Consider the following 15,687-nt stretch of genomic DNA (forward strand, 5'->3'; position numbering starts at 1 on the left):
TTGACGCCGAAGCCCTTCCCCTTGATCTCCTTACCCGCGTGCTACTACACTAGAGTCGTTTCCGGCGTCGCTCATCTCGGCCTACTCTCTGTCGTCCTCCTCTGCACTGACGCTGCAATGGCGCGCACACTGCTTTCTTGTGTCCTCTGCCTTCGCGCACACTACAGTTCGCCACGCCGCCGACGGGGTCGATCATCTTCGCCTCCTCTCTCTCGTCCTACTACACTGGAGTCGTTTCCAGCGTCGATCATCTCGACCTCCTCTCTCGTCTACTGCACTGACGATACCATGGCGCGAGCATCGCATTCTCCTCCTCTGTCCACTGTCTTTGCGCGAGCACCACAACCAGTTCACCGACGGTGTCGCTTGCCGTGCCGCCGGCGGGGTCGCTCGTCCACGACTCCATGCTCGTCATGTCAGACACGGCGCCACGACCACTATCCACCGCAGTCGCCATGGTCCGAACACACTGCATTTCTTCTCCTCCTTTCTCTGCTAGCTCTTAGCCATGTGTGCTAAGTGCAAGTGCTAAATCTTAATCATACCCCATGCGGGCAACCAAACAACTTGTAGTTGCAAGAGCCAAGACAATGCAGGTAACCAAACAACATGCCAAAGTTGATCCCCTAATGCAGGAAGTTCATATGCAGACAACCAAACAACTCGCAGATGTCGTCTATGAGGTTGTTTTTTCAGAGCCAGGCTGGGTTGAGATGTGTATGCAATACAGCTACTGTTCCAAACTGGAACCAAACACGCCCGAAGTTCTCCGTCTCCAACATCCGCGCCCTCCATCGTTGTGCCTTGTCCGCCATCAGGACCCCACAAACCTCTTCCTCCGACGCCACCGGAAGCTTCTAGCGTAGCTGTTTGCTTCCCAAATAGGAAACAGATTAAAAAGGCAACAACTCCTCCCTTTGAAAAAAAATCCAGATTTTTATATTTTTAAAAATGTTCATGAATTTAAAAAATATACTCCTGAATTTACAAAAAATATATTCGCAACATCAAAATTGCTTCTGGATTAGTTAGTTGCAGCACATTGCTTGATTTGTCCTTAAGAGTGTCTCCCACATACATAGCATGTTCCTTGATTCTTGATAGTGAGCAACAGTGTACCCCTCCTTACAGCCATCAGTGTAAATCCTTTCATCTGTTTCGTATTTCACGGGTAAACCACCCTTCTTCATTTCGTCAACCCATATGCCCATTGCCACATCTTCTAGTTTGAACATCTGCAAGAATCAAGGACATCTTGTTTAGCTCTCTAGTCTGTCCGCCGGTAGCAGACAAGATCAAATAATTGTTGAAATATAGGATGGGTGTTGGGCCTAGGTAACAATTTCAGAAAATCTATAAAGGTCCATGTGGGTTGTGATTTAGTTTCACCCTTAGTGAAAGAGGAGTTAGACTTTCTTATAAAAGATTCTCTTTCGACGTGCTATTGGAGCTTGAAAAGAGAAGTGCTTCCCATCCGCCTCGCCTCGTCATGATGTGCGCGCGTGTCGTGGGTTGCGGGAATGAGCCGACCGAGCTCACACCTATGACGTCAGATAGTGGGGCTGTCGCCGACTCGGACGTGTGGGTTTAGCCCATGTTTTCCTACCCCACCGCGCATATATAGTGGACGCCTTGGCAACCCTAGCCGCCACTAGAAGAACATATCGCATCTGCTCTGCTTCCATTGTCGTTCCTTTTGCTGCCGCTACCGCTGCCGATCCCATCCCATCCATCGCATACACGGTTGACGGGAGGGTAGGCCTCCGAAACCCCGTCTCTCACGATCCTATATGGTATAGGGGCGATCAGGTTTTTGGGAAGCATTTCCTACACGACTGCTCGCCGCCGTTCGTCTTCATCGTCTTCGCCTTGACCGCCATCATTAGTCAACAATCCAAAGCCGATTGATTCGCCACCAAGAAACTTGAAGCCGAGAAGAAGGCCGCCGAGGACATCGTTGCCACCACAGTCGCGGCTTCGGCCTAGCCTACTAGAAGGTATAACTCATTTATCCCGCTCGTATTTATTTCTGTCGCAGCAGTACTAACTATGTGCATAGAGGTCTCTACTATATGTGTACTACGTGCTTGTAGTAGAGCTTTACGTTAAACAACAACTTGAATATATCTTGGGTGCCTCTTTTAATAGGGAAATCATACTCCCATATGTGACCTCTTTGCGGTTTACAGACATGGCTAGTAGCCTACTTTTGCTAAAGGCGAGTACTAGACCGGTGCGCCGTCCGAGCAATTCGGCCAGTCGCCTGCCCAGCACCAATCGCCTCACGTGTGGCCATTAGATCACGCCCTTTCCTCGTCCCATTCCTCGCACGCATGAGCGGCAGCGCCGCCCTCCACTCCCCGCTGCTAATCTTTCTCGCGCACGCCTCCCCATCTCGTCCCTCGGTGCATGTCGTTGATGGCTTCTTCTTCCTCCCAACGTCTTCCACCCCCCTTCCCCGGCAGTTTCCACGACCCTTCCCACCCCGCGTAGTTTCCACCACCACCCTCGCAGCATCGGTTGTCGCCTCGTCACCTCCATGGTCGTCAGCGTCACCTCGTAGTAGCATGTTGCATGGCCGTTTTTAGCTTGGCGACGTACTGGTTCCAGCTCGCCGCATAGCTAGTTGTAGCACCAGGGCCTCCCCGTTTGCAGCTCGCGCCCATCGCTGGTTCCAGCTCGCAGCAACCATGTTCACAACATTTTCATTGCCTTGTTTCAGCATTTTTTTCTCATGGTTCCAGCACGCGCCATCGTCTGCACACTATAGCCGCCCCCTTTAGCACCAACATCAACATGCTCTCCATGCTTCCAATAGAAAACGATGCCGGTTGTAGCATTTTGTGTCGCTGGATGCAGCTCCCGCCGTGTGCCCCAAAAGCAGTCTTCTGGTTGAATCTTTTTTCAGTCGCACGCTTGTCCAGTCAAAGATTTTTCAAACTACAGTTGAAGATTTCTTATGAACGATTGTAGCTTCTCAGTTGTATGATGTCTTTGTTGAAGCTTTATATACCACTAGTTGAACCTTTATATACCTACCCAACACTTAGATCCGGCTCTACCCAAACAAGCTTTCGTATGAATGGTTTCAGCATCGCCCCGCTATTGCACGCCATTGTTGGTCACAGGCCATTGACGGGCACAAGCACCGCGCGCGACCTCTTTGAGCTCCCCCTGTCGTGACTTCTCCACCCTCGTCCTCTTCTCTGCTCCCGATGTGGCTCGCCTTACCAGCCGGGGCTCTTCATGCTGGTGCATTGCGCGCAGGCAGCGGAGTTGGAGGAAACGGAGCGGTTGCAACAACCCCTAGCGTCCGCGTCGTGGGGGAGAATAAGATGATAAAAAACAATTCGAAAGGAGTGCTCCCATTGCTTAGTACTCGCATGACTGAGAGTGATCGCAAGGCCCGCGTGCGTCCGCCGCAACGTTTCAACCAGCACTGCGGCCGGAAACATTTTCCTTTCCTAAACTAATATACCTCTAGGTGACATGTTTGTGGTTTGGCAGGTCGTTTGTTAGTTTACATCTAGCATGTATAGTGGGAGGGTAATCCGAAAAAGGATCGGCCGATCTCAGTACCCCTCCCGCCCAACCATCAGCCGCCGGTGAGATCTCTCATCTAAAGCCCCTCCACTCTCACCCACTCTCTCGTCACCTCCTGAGGTCGCCGTGGGCTAAGCCATGAGGCCGCCAAGGACGGGGTGACAGGACCTTCCTCTCCCGTGGTTCCGGGGCGCGACCGCGGTGGATCTTCAAGCGGGTGTCCCGGTCTGGCGTATGCCGCGTGTGTACGGTGTCGGTCATGCAGCAATGTGACTTCTTCCGCAGTCAACGACCCACCCCGGCGGTGCGGTGGTTCCTGGCGAGGATGGCATGGTTGCGGCTTTGCTCGTGTACGGATGTCTACCGATGGCAGGGACGTTCCCTTGGGGTGTGGTGGAAGACAGTGGAGATGGATCCGGTTGTTTAGCCAGCATTGAATGTGAGTATGCCAACGAAAGCTTATTTCAACCTCGGTCGGAATCATCGACGACAGCGCCTATGGGCATCATTACCTCGCTAGAGGCGTCATGCGGCGATTCTTTGTCCCTGTGTGCTCCGGGGGAAACTTGGATTTGGGCTTTCCAGATCGGATGATGGCGACATTCCGGCGTTGTCACCCCCATTGGGGCATCATCTTTGGAGCCATTCATCAGCTGGAGGGGCAAGTGTTTGGCTTTGGTGGCTGGACGCGGGTCTCTGCATGCTTCTCATGCGGTGACCAGGTGAAGCGGCATGGCATCTATGGCCTCGACGACAGCAAGTCTGGGCAGCATGGTGCAATGGGGTCTCAACGTTGGACACTGTTTGATGGTCGCGGGCATGAGGGTGGCTTTGTCTGGTGTCGTGATGGCGTCGACGCTTGAAGATGTGATGGTGGAAAATAATGGCGGTGGATTCTAGAGCGTACACATGTGGTGTGCGTTGAGGGTGTGTTACACTAGTTGGTGCTCCCGGTTAGCCGACGAGAGGGTTGGTGAGGCCACCGGTTTTCAGTGTGTGTGTTGGCGAGAGGTCAGGACACATAGTTAACATTGTAGGTAGGGCGACAGGCTTCACCAGGAAGATGGCTTTAGGTTGATCCATATATTTTTTTTGTAAGGCTTTGTTGAATAATCTATACTTAATAATAAAAGGGCTATTACTTCTGGTGAAACATTACGGAAATTGCCCCAAAGTTGCAAAGTATTACCCATCAATGCCCACATATTAATGATAAAAAATGTTTCTTACTGGGGAATTACCACCTGGGCTGGCCCATGCAGTAGGGCCCCTCCTATACTGCGCATTGAGAGAAGACGCAGCGCGCCCATTTGGGCCAGCACATGTCCGGGCAGCCTGTTTTTTTAATTTTGTTTTTATATATTTTTTCCTTTTTGTGTTTTTATATTTTAAATATTTTGGGACTTCAAAATAGTTCCGAAAATTATAAAAAATGAGAATTTTTAAGTATTTTTTTAATAAATCGTAAATGTTTGTCAATTCAAAAAAATGTTCGTGATTTTTTAAAAAATGTTCGTAATTTTGAAAACAAATGTTCAGGAAATCAAAAAAACCATGATATTTAAAAATTTTGTGTATTATAAAATGTTAATGAAACTGAACAAAATTTGGCCAATTCAAAAAATGTTCATGAATGGGAAAATATCTCAAAAATTCAAAAACTGTTCATGACTTACAGAATAGTTTATTCATTCATAATTTTTTTGTTGATTTAAAAAAATACCATGCATTTCAAAAAAATGTTCGTGAAATCGGAAAAATATTCTTGAATTTTAATAGTGGTTCCCCAAATTTTTAAGAAAATGTTCGTTCATTCTAGAAATGTTCGCTGATTCAAGAAAATTTTCACAATTTTAGAAAAATGTTTGCAAATAGCATAAAATGTTGTGAATTCAAAAAATGGTCTTGATCTTGGAAAATTATGAAAATTTATAAAAGTGTTCATGAATTTGAAAATTGTTCACGATTTCAAATATGTGCACGAGTTTAAAAACATGTTCATGATTTAAAAAACTGTTCATGATTTAACGGAATTGAGAGTGATAGTGTATCTCGGTGATGTAGCAAAATATGGTCATGGCAATTGGAGATTATGATTTTTTTTTCTCCCGTTGCACCCACGGGCTGTTTTGCTAGTATAAAAAATATGTCTATGTTCATCACTAAATGCAGAGGGGGGTTATCCTCCTTGTCGAAAAAGAAAAAAAATCTAGCATGTATAGCACAGAGCCATAGGTTACACTTCCGCCTAAAGAAAAATACCTTTAGACGATTTGTTTTATACCAAATGTTGATTGTCCTTGCAATGTCTTCCGAAACCACATATCCTGGTCCATGGGCCCATGGTGGGTATTTCTCTTCAGGCCATTCCTACAGAAGCAGAATGCATCAGAAAATCTCAGCACCCCTATATATGGCAGCGAACGTTTCTATGTGGGGACATTACCTCCGGGCTTATGTACCACTTGCTTTCATTATTTCTGTGAGGACCCGAGTCTGAATTGATGCGACCATAAAGCAAACCGTTACTGACATTCAGCTGTTTTACGGAGGAGTAGATTTCATGTACTCGAACAAAAGAATCATCGTCTGTTTTCATCAGATACTTGGCTGACACAGCACTGGTCTGTTCAAATAAATCAGTGTTAATTGAGCACACAAAAGCAAAGATATGGAGAAGCATAAATTAATTGTGAAAACATCAGTGTTTACCCCATAGATGCATATTGCTAGTGTCTTCCATGTAATTAGGCTGTAGTAATCAATGAAGGGCAACACCTGAATGTCACCATATGTGCGTGCCTCATTTCGGAGTTCCTTATTTACCATCAGATTTGTATGCTTTTAATAAATAAAACAATACCAACTTTGGTGTCAGGAGTCTGGACCGTCTTAATAATATGTAAACAGAAGCAGTGAAAGAAAAAAAGCCTTCGTGGAGCCCTCACCAGAAAAACAAAATCACTGCTAAAAATGTACATAAACTTTGAAAAATAATTTTGTTTTTTCAGATGAGGGCTCATCGAATGTTATTTTTAGCTAAAACTTTGCAAGATCATCAAAAGTTTGATCATGTTTTGATGTCCCAAAGTTTTAGATTTTTTTTCAATTTTTAATTTACTATTCATAGACGGTGTAGGAGCACCCGGGTGCTGAAAATCCTGTCTCGGATTGAGAAAATTACCGCTCGGTATGCAAATGAAGTAATATGTTTCCCGTCAACCGTCATATGGATTCCTTCAAGTGCTATCCGGAGAGTTGTGATAGCAAGGTATCCCTGCTTAAAAGGAAAATATGTGCTTGGCTTTCCACCTTGCTTGGGACCAGTGTGATGTGTAGAGTTCATTATGCTTTTTTCTTCTCTACCCAGTATGGAGTTACATCTCTCCAAATCATCCACTGTGAAAGGAGATATCAGCTAACTAAGCTAAGTAGTGTGAGGCACCACAATAACAACTACTAGTAATAAGCAAGTTTAAATTACTACCTTGAGTTGCATTGTTGGAGTTGCTGCTAGGACAACGATCCTCATAACCCTAGCCATTACTTGCAGTGAAGGCGTTCTGCACTATGACTGGACCTTCAGCAAATTTATCGCCAGTTAAACGAACATTGTAGCGCAGCACAATGGGTTTTTCAGGTTCCCCCGGGAGTGCCGTCCCGACAAGATCAATCCAGAAATTACCAGAGAGGCTGCCAGGAGTGCCTATGAAAGTTATGGAGGAACCTGCAACAAGCCCACATGGTATGTCCATGGTAAAGTGACCACCCTCCGACTTGGAAGCGTTCATTCCGTGAACCGAGTACGGGCAGAGCCTCCTCTTCTCTATCCCCGGGGAAGTTGCATTTTGAACCGTTGCCGTCAAGTTTTCCCATGCGGTTCTTGCATCTTTGATCGCTTCAGTCGCATGAGGAAGGCCAGTGGAGATGTTGGTTAGGTGCTTCATATGGTCCCATGTGTCTAGCCAATGTAGCCTCTCAGTGGAGGAGTTTCTACGATCCGGTCTGCTTGAATAATCCTCCGCTAGATTGGCTGCTGGTGCATCCACTCGGTTGCTAAACCATGCAAGGGGTTTGGCATTGAGAATTTGATAGCAAGATGTTCCTGATATGGGGCTGTTCTCTATCAGATGTCGCACAATAACCGGAGAAAAGAAGGTGATCAGAACCGCGATGCAGAGTTGCTTTGTTGTCCACATCTCTAAACTCACTTTCAATGGAACTGTGGCAATCAGGCAGGGCACTACTGACTTGAATGGAAAACCAACACTTGCACTAAGTCTATTCTCGCTTCTGGTCAAGGTATTGCATAGCACCTGTCGATGCAATTGACACCACTTCTTACCTTCATTGTAAGCATTCTTTTAAATAGAATTTGAATATTAAGTTGGTGATGCTCGTTAGCAAGCCAAAACCATCAAAGTACTATGGGAGCAAACCATGCCCTAGGAATTGAAAACCCCTTTAGCTTTTGTGTTAACTAGATCCCCTTTTCCCAGCAAAAAAGAGAGACCTCCTTTAGTGAGTTAAGTGTATGCATATTTATATTATGTGATAGGAAATAGTGTAGTTCTATAACCAACGTAAACATTGTGCTAAGGAAAGTACTCCCTCGTAAAGAAATATAAGATCTAGATCACTACTTTACAACATATGCATGTAGCATCTCTAGTTTATAGGACAATGATCATTATGCCACTTCAAAAAGCACTATATTAGCGGTGTCATTTGTGTGTTATTAAATAAATACATCTTTTTCATGAGCTACTTTGTAATTTTGTGCGATGTTAGATTGGTACGTAGAGATTTATATTGTCAATTACTAGTGCTAGATGAATCTATTTTTTTTGTTTCAATAGCTAGACGATGTTTATGTGATCTTTTGAATGGAATAGAAAAATAAATTATCTTAACAGAGTGAGTAGAATACTATATGCCCGCGATCACGAAGGCACGTGGCCGCATCCTCCACTACCTCGGAGGAGGTGGTTACGGCGGTGCCTCGGGTGCGAGGCAGCAGACGTGGTACGGCTGACACAATGCCGCTCGCCACTCCATGTTTACCAAGAGTGACGTGGCGCCAAAATGGGTCCATAACGACCCATACCTCGCCGCCGCGTGGGTGCTTGGCCGCTCCGTGACCGCCGCAGAGACAACCACCAAGCGGCGCCGCTGCCTTGACGCGAGCTCGCCAAGATCACCGAAGAGTGGTGACTTAGCGACTGCTCCACCAACGCCGGCAGGGACAAGTCCGCTGCCGGGTCTCCGCCGGCGCTGTCTGCAGTGGCCAAGGCGGCCCTCCAGACTGCGCATTAGAAGGCGGAGCGGCTCCTTCGTGAGTGGCAGGCAACCGTCAGATAAGGCTGCCACGGCCCTCCGACGCCGTTCCGTTGCTGGAGGGATGACAACAACGACGACATGACGGACAACGACGGATATGTGGCAGGACAGGGCAGCCACACGAACAAAGTGGTCGTCCTGTATATGGTTTAGATTTTCTTATAGTTTTTAGTTAAGCGGTCGAAATATCATCCGTTTTATGTAAATTATATCCGAACTTTAATGAAATTCGTGGTGTTTGCATGAATTTCATCCGGTTTAGTTGAATCATGTTTGAAATGTATGCGGGTAGCGTTGGATGGCCACCTCCCGCATTTGTGTCCACGGACTGGCCCCCCTTGTTTACGGACGGATGCCGGAAAAAATTTGTCGGTCAGTGTTGGACATGCCCTTAACTACTTGCCACGTGAGCAAATTTGCCTTCGAATGCGTCATTGTTACTAGCTAAGTTACTGTCACTATGATCATACACGTACGACAATGTGCTACAGAGTTGTTAAAATTCTGGGTATATTTACCGTTTGGTTCCAAACACCAGCGTTCACGTGCATGTGCACCGGGATAGATAAAAAGGTATATACCGAGACGAAATCATTAGTTAAAGGGTATCTCTTGCTAAAGTTACCCCACCTTCTCTAGTAATGATAAGTGGCACTATGTTTTGGTGGGATTTCTTCCCAACTCACAGGAAGAGATGGGTGGGTTTTTTTGTGTGTGCCTTTTAGATTCGATTTTTTGAAATGATTTATCTCTTGAACTGTACATCTAAACTACAAATCATTTTCACCATTGCGTTTCTCACACTCAAATTTTTAAAACTACTTCTCATGTTAATAGGTTTCGATGAACCTTTCTGACAAAACTTGTGCTTCCAAATGAACTGACATGTGTTTCTAAACTATACTAAGTACCTGTGCTCCCACGTGGTGAGGCACAACCGTCGTTCAACAGAAGCACACACAACAATACTTTCTCAAAGTGAAAACTTATGTGCTCCACGTGGAAGTACAACTGTGCTTTTTCACATGAAAAGCACATGTGTGCTTTGACGCAGAAGTATAGACTCCTTGTGGACATAAACTGAAAAACCTGATGAAACCGGAAAAAAAAATGAAAACCAAAAACCAAAAAAGCCGTCCCAGTGATCAGTCAAGCATGCATTTGTCATTTGTTTTTTAAAACGCCTGCAATTGACGTTGTTTCACGCAGTCTTTGGAAGGCGTAGACGGTAGGCCTACCCCTTCCTTTCCTAATCTATGAACACGACGGTTATTCTCAGGTGATGATTTTTGATTTGCTCTTCATCGTCATACGTGACATCTTGTTCCTTTACCAAAGCTAAGCTATGGACCCTTAAGGCCTTAACCTTAAAAGACCTGCTTCTACCAAGCTTAAAGCAAAACGTGGATAATCTATTTACTGATGATGAATTTGCTAAATGGTCTAACTACCCTGTGCGCTGCATCACCTATCTAGAAAGCCGCACGCACCTAATTCTCAAATGAGCAAGCAACTAGCAAAGCACCGGAGGTTAATTGCATGCAAGGGAAAATTGATCATACGGGATGACGCTTACCTTATTGCTTGCACTGGTTCGATCTTCAATGCTTCAACTGGGAAGATGTGCTCGTCATGGCGACAAGTAGAGAAGAGGAGGACGGGAGGAGACGAGTAGAGGAGGCAGGGAGGAGCATATAAATGTAATGCTAACGGTAGCGGCCGAGAAAATTGAGGGGGGACAAGTGGTGCAACTGGCGCATGGCTTAACGCAAGTCCTTATACAGTATAGTATCCCCTTTCCCTTGTTGTGCATACAGTGTGTCAGTGTCGTGCTGGCCCACGATTGGCCGTTGACTTGGCGCGATTGTGTAATCTGAACACATGGCCACCAGATGGCTTGACACCGTTTGTTCGTGGGTTCGTGCAACTATCTAAGGGCATCCCAAAGCGGCCCCACAAATCTCTCATAACCGTCCGGACCACAGAATTCATTCAACACAGTTTCGTATCGTTCGCAGGGCGGTCCGGACGCGATTTCTTCCGCAAAACGGAGATAAAAGTGGAGGAGATTTGCGGGAGTCCGGACACGCAAAACGTACGAATTCAACACCCCGGGCCCACCAAAACCTTTCCCGGACCCTGCGACTCCATCCTCCCCATTTTCCCTTCTTCCTTCTTTCTCTCTTGCCGTCGCCGCCGCTCGACCACCCCGGCCACCACGGCACACACCTGCAGGAAATCTGTGTTTCCGTCACCTCCGGCGAGATCCAGCAGGGCTCCCCGCCGCTTCTCCGTCTCCGTTCAACCCCTTGTCCTCCTACCGGCCCGCCAGGTACCATCCTCTACCATGCCCAGCAACTGTTCGATGAATTGTCGGAGCTGAAAACGGTTGTCCCTTGTTTATAGCAATGGATTCCTGTTTGAAGTACATATACGAGCAGTATGTTGAGTCATCCAATGGATCGTCGGACGAGGAGGAGTACTCCGATGAGACGGTGATGATGCAGGCGGTTCTTGAAGACGTGGAGCGTGCGAAGGAGCATGTTCTCAATTTCAAGGGCTCAATCAAGGGTCATCGAGTGCTCAACCGCAACAGGGCGTGCAAGCATTTGACACTGATGGCCGACTACTTCGCCGCAGGTGCACTATTCGATGACCATTTTCGCCGGCATTTTTGGATGCGCAAGACTGTCTTTGATCATTTGTACCATGGCAACTGGTCCTACGATGACTATTTCATCCTGAAGAAGGACACCATGGGAACGATTGGCTTCTCTGGTTACCGGAAGTGCATGGCCGCACTCCAGATGCTTGCATATGGCACGACCGCTGATTCGTGGGACGAGTACCTACATTTGTCTGACAACACATGCGGAGATGTCATGGTTAGGTTTGCAACTGCGGTGGTTGAGGTGTTCGACCTCAATGCCCGAGAGAACCAACGGTGGCAGACACCGAGAGGCTCCTGACAATCTCAGAAGCAAGAGGGTGGCCAGGTTTGCTTGGATCTCTTGACTGCATGCATTGGAAATGGAAGAATTGCCCAAAGTCTTTACAAGGGCAATATCATGGTCATGTTAAGAAGCCCACCATCATTCTTGAAGCAGTTGCATCACAGGATCTTTGGATTTGGCATGCTTTCTTTGGCATGTCGGGGTCTCACAATGACATCAATATGATGCAAAGATCATCGTTGTTTACAAGGCTGACTGAAGGAAAAGCTCCTCCTTGTCACCATACTATCAATGGACATGAGTACAACATGGACTACTATCTGGTTGACGGTTTCTATCCTCCATGGGCTATCTTTGTTGGCACCATCTCAAATCCAGTTGGCCAAAAAAAGGCAGGGCATTTGTTCTTCAGGCTCGTTTGTAGTTGGTCGTGGACCTACAAAACAATGGGATCCGGAGACCTTGTGGGAGGTGATGACATGTTGTGTGATCATGCACAACATGATCGTCGAGGATGAGGGTGATGATGCCGTCACGGCTCTGGAATTTGAAAACATGGGTGATCATATCCAACTTCCGGACCAGAATCCGGCCACATTTGAGGAGTTTATTCAAATGCATCAACAAATTCGGCATCGACCAACTCACGAGAAGCTCAAGTAAGATATGATTAAGCATCAGTGGGCGGTGAAAGGGCACAACAATGTTGGGATGTAAATATTTGAACTTTTGTAAAATTTGAACTACTGTTGCATGCGGCTATTTGAACTTCTGTGTCCTTTGCATGCGGCTACTTGATCGTGCAAACTAGGAAAAAAAAACCGAAAGGCCAGATGTATGCGGCTATGGTAGGATGGCATCCTCCCGCATCAGTGTCCACGGACTGATCCTCCCTTACACGAACGGATGCAGGAGGTTTTTTGAGGGTTGTGATTCGAGATGCTCTTATTGCTCTTCTTTCCTTGTGGGTGTATTTGGGATGGAACATGGAAGCCGGTGATTCACTTAAGCAATTTGGATTCCCTCATTGAGTAGAGTAGAGGGGAGAGAGATCACCCCTTTAGGCTTTTTTTTGGGGGGGGGGGGGGGGGGGGAGGGGGGAGGGGGGTTAACCCCTTTAGCTTTTTTTAGGGGGAGGGGCGGTCAGGTAAAAGAGTAACAAGAAACTGATTTTTGTTGATATTGATGAAAGGAGCATCCATTTTATTCTTAGTTAGTGAGTTCAATATAATATAATTCCTTCATCTTAAAATAAATGTCTCAATGTATAATTTTATATTAAAGTTAATATAAAGTTAAGACACTTATTTTAAGACAGAGGGAGTAAAAGATTAAAAGAACAAAGCTAGACCCTACCCGAGACAATAAAAATTACGCAAGGTACTTATGCGTTACTAATCCTATTGATAAGCATCAACTAGTGCTCTAAGTACTAGTTCTCATTTGAAGAGATCGGTCAACTCGGATCCTAAGATCTGATTGATTAATAATGAAGACACTTGCTACTCCCTGCTCCCTCCGTTCTTAAAAGAGTGTACTTTCAACTTTGTTGGAGAATCAAACTATCTTTAAGTTTGACCGAGTTTGTGCAAAAATATGTCAATGCTTGTGAAACCAAATAGGTATATGATGAAAATATATTTTATCATGAATATAATGCTACTAATTTGATGCCATAAATGTTAGTCTATTATTGTATAAATATACGATTGAACATAAAAAGTTTGACTTTTCAACAAAATTGAAAGTATACTTTTTTAAAGACAAAGGGAGTACACGTGAAAAGATTTGACTGAACAATAATGAAAGCAACGTGCTGAGCATCAACTAGTACCTCCGCTAAGTACTAGTTGTACTAGTTGTCATTTGAAGAAATGAGTCAACTCGGATCCTGAAATCTGATATCTCTACTATACATCTAAATAGTTAGCCCTCAGTAGCTTATTGCTCTCGACATGCAAATATGACATCTCATCATTTAACGTGCATGTAGAAATGTCCACCACAACATGCAATTATGCATAATAAAAAGCCACCCCACTCTGCAAAAAATTATAAAAAAGCCACCCCAACATGCATAAGAGTTTACATTCTATTACGATATTTCATTATACAATAATCAAACACCACAAATCATATTTATTTTCTGCTTCATTTCTCATACTAGAAGGGTTGGGCGCGCTTTGCTGCGCTGTTGATGTTGTTGAGTATCTTAAAAAAATACTCATTTTATTTCAAATATGAGGTGTATTACTTTTTTGAAAAATCAAACCTTTTTAAGCTTTATCAAATTTGTAGAAAAATATATCAAAATCCATAATATCAAATCGGTATAATTAGATTCATCATGAACCAAATTTCCATATTTTTTGTTTTATATTGTGTATTTTTGGCTCTAAACTTGGTCAAAGTTAAAGGAATTTAACTTTCCAAAAAACTAATACCCCTTATATTTTCAAATTGATGGAATATTTAGTTCGGCGGGGCGGGGAGATAATAGAGTGTTTTTTTATAACACGGTGATTTGGTCGGCCTTTCTAGTGTGATTATGTGTTATCCGCTCATAAACCCGTATTTATGTGGGAAAATTTCCGTGTCGGTAGCTGCATGTACTATGTTATTGCTACAATATCAGATGGTGGCGTTTCTTTTTTCTAGGTGGTAGAAGGGTGGGCGAGATTGATATGTTTCTATAGGCCGGTTGCTACTGATTGATTTGAAAAATCATTGCCCAATCAAAATCATAAATCAAATCTAAAACTGAATACCTCAATAAAATGAAAAAGCTTCAAAATTAGGAACATGGTGAATTATAATAATTGATAGCAGAGCTCCTGAGAAATTGTTGACCCGGTCAAAATCGAGTGAACCAATTCAAAATTGAAGACATCAATTAATTTGTGAGGCCTTAAAACTTAGGAAGCATAGCGTATAGTATAAAAGAATTGAATGGGGGAGCTTTGAGAAATTGTTGACCCAGTCAAAATTGGATGACTCGGTTCTAATTGAGACCTCAATTGATTGTGAGGCCTTCAAAATTAGCGGTATTGTTGACCCGGCCAAAATCGACCTCGACAAATTCTAAATTGGAGACATCAATTAATTACGAGGCCTTACAAATTGAGGAGCATAATGTATAGTATAAAGAATTAAACGGAAAAGCTTTGAGAAATTATTGACCCGGTTAAAATTAGGTGACCCAATCTCAATTGGAGACCTCAATTGAATGTGGGCTCTTTAAAACTATGGAGCTTAGTGTTATAGAGGATTATTACTCTAAATATTCGAGTTTGATACAACCAATTCTAACTGAATATATTGCAAATGTTTCAGCAACAACGTGCAGGGTATCATCTAGTGTAAAACATGTGCCATACCATTAAAAGAATGTACGAGACATGTATTTGAAAAAAGTGTATACATTTATAAAAATGTTTAAACAATGTAGAAAAATGTTCATGCTATTTTAAAGTTCCTTATTGCCATTAAGAAAATGTAAAACATGGCAAACTGTTATTGTGTATTAAAAAAAGATGAAAATGTATATTAAAAATGTACATAATTTATTGGAAAATATCGAAAGTGTATCAAAAGATGTTTCATATGTGCGATAAAAATGTACATTGTGTATTGAGAAAAATTAGACATGCGTAAAAAATAAAACCAATTAAAACCGGCAAAGAAACAAAAAGAAAAGCAAAAAAACAATTTGAAAATAATCAACAAAGAAACAAAAAAAAACCAAAGTATAGCAAAGCAAAAAACAACCAAAGAAAACCAGTAAAAAGGAAAGTATAAGGAAGGGAAAAAAGAAAACCAAAAAACCAGTGAAAAAACACAGGAAAAACAA

At 44.1% G+C, this 15,687-nt stretch overlaps 1 pseudogene across 1 annotated transcript; it reads right to left on the reverse strand.

The window, feature by feature from the left end:
• Positions 1-772: 772 nt before the first annotated feature.
• Positions 773-10,594, reverse strand: LOC125512192 (beta-1,3-galactosyltransferase GALT1-like; annotated as a pseudogene). Its single transcript, XR_015609271.1, has 7 exons — positions 10,460-10,594; positions 7,031-7,859; positions 6,728-6,942; positions 6,256-6,384; positions 5,990-6,169; positions 5,806-5,913; positions 773-1,235 (listed from the first exon to the last, which is right to left on the reverse strand). The product of XR_015609271.1 is annotated as a beta-1,3-galactosyltransferase GALT1-like (transcript).
• Positions 10,595-15,687: the final 5,093 nt, after the last annotated feature.

This window comes from Triticum urartu, chromosome 6A (assembly GCF_056163025.1).
Source record: "Triticum urartu cultivar PI428250 chromosome 6A, HENAU_Tu73, whole genome shotgun sequence".
In the NCBI taxonomy this organism is placed as follows: Eukaryota; Viridiplantae; Streptophyta; class Magnoliopsida; order Poales; family Poaceae; genus Triticum; species Triticum urartu.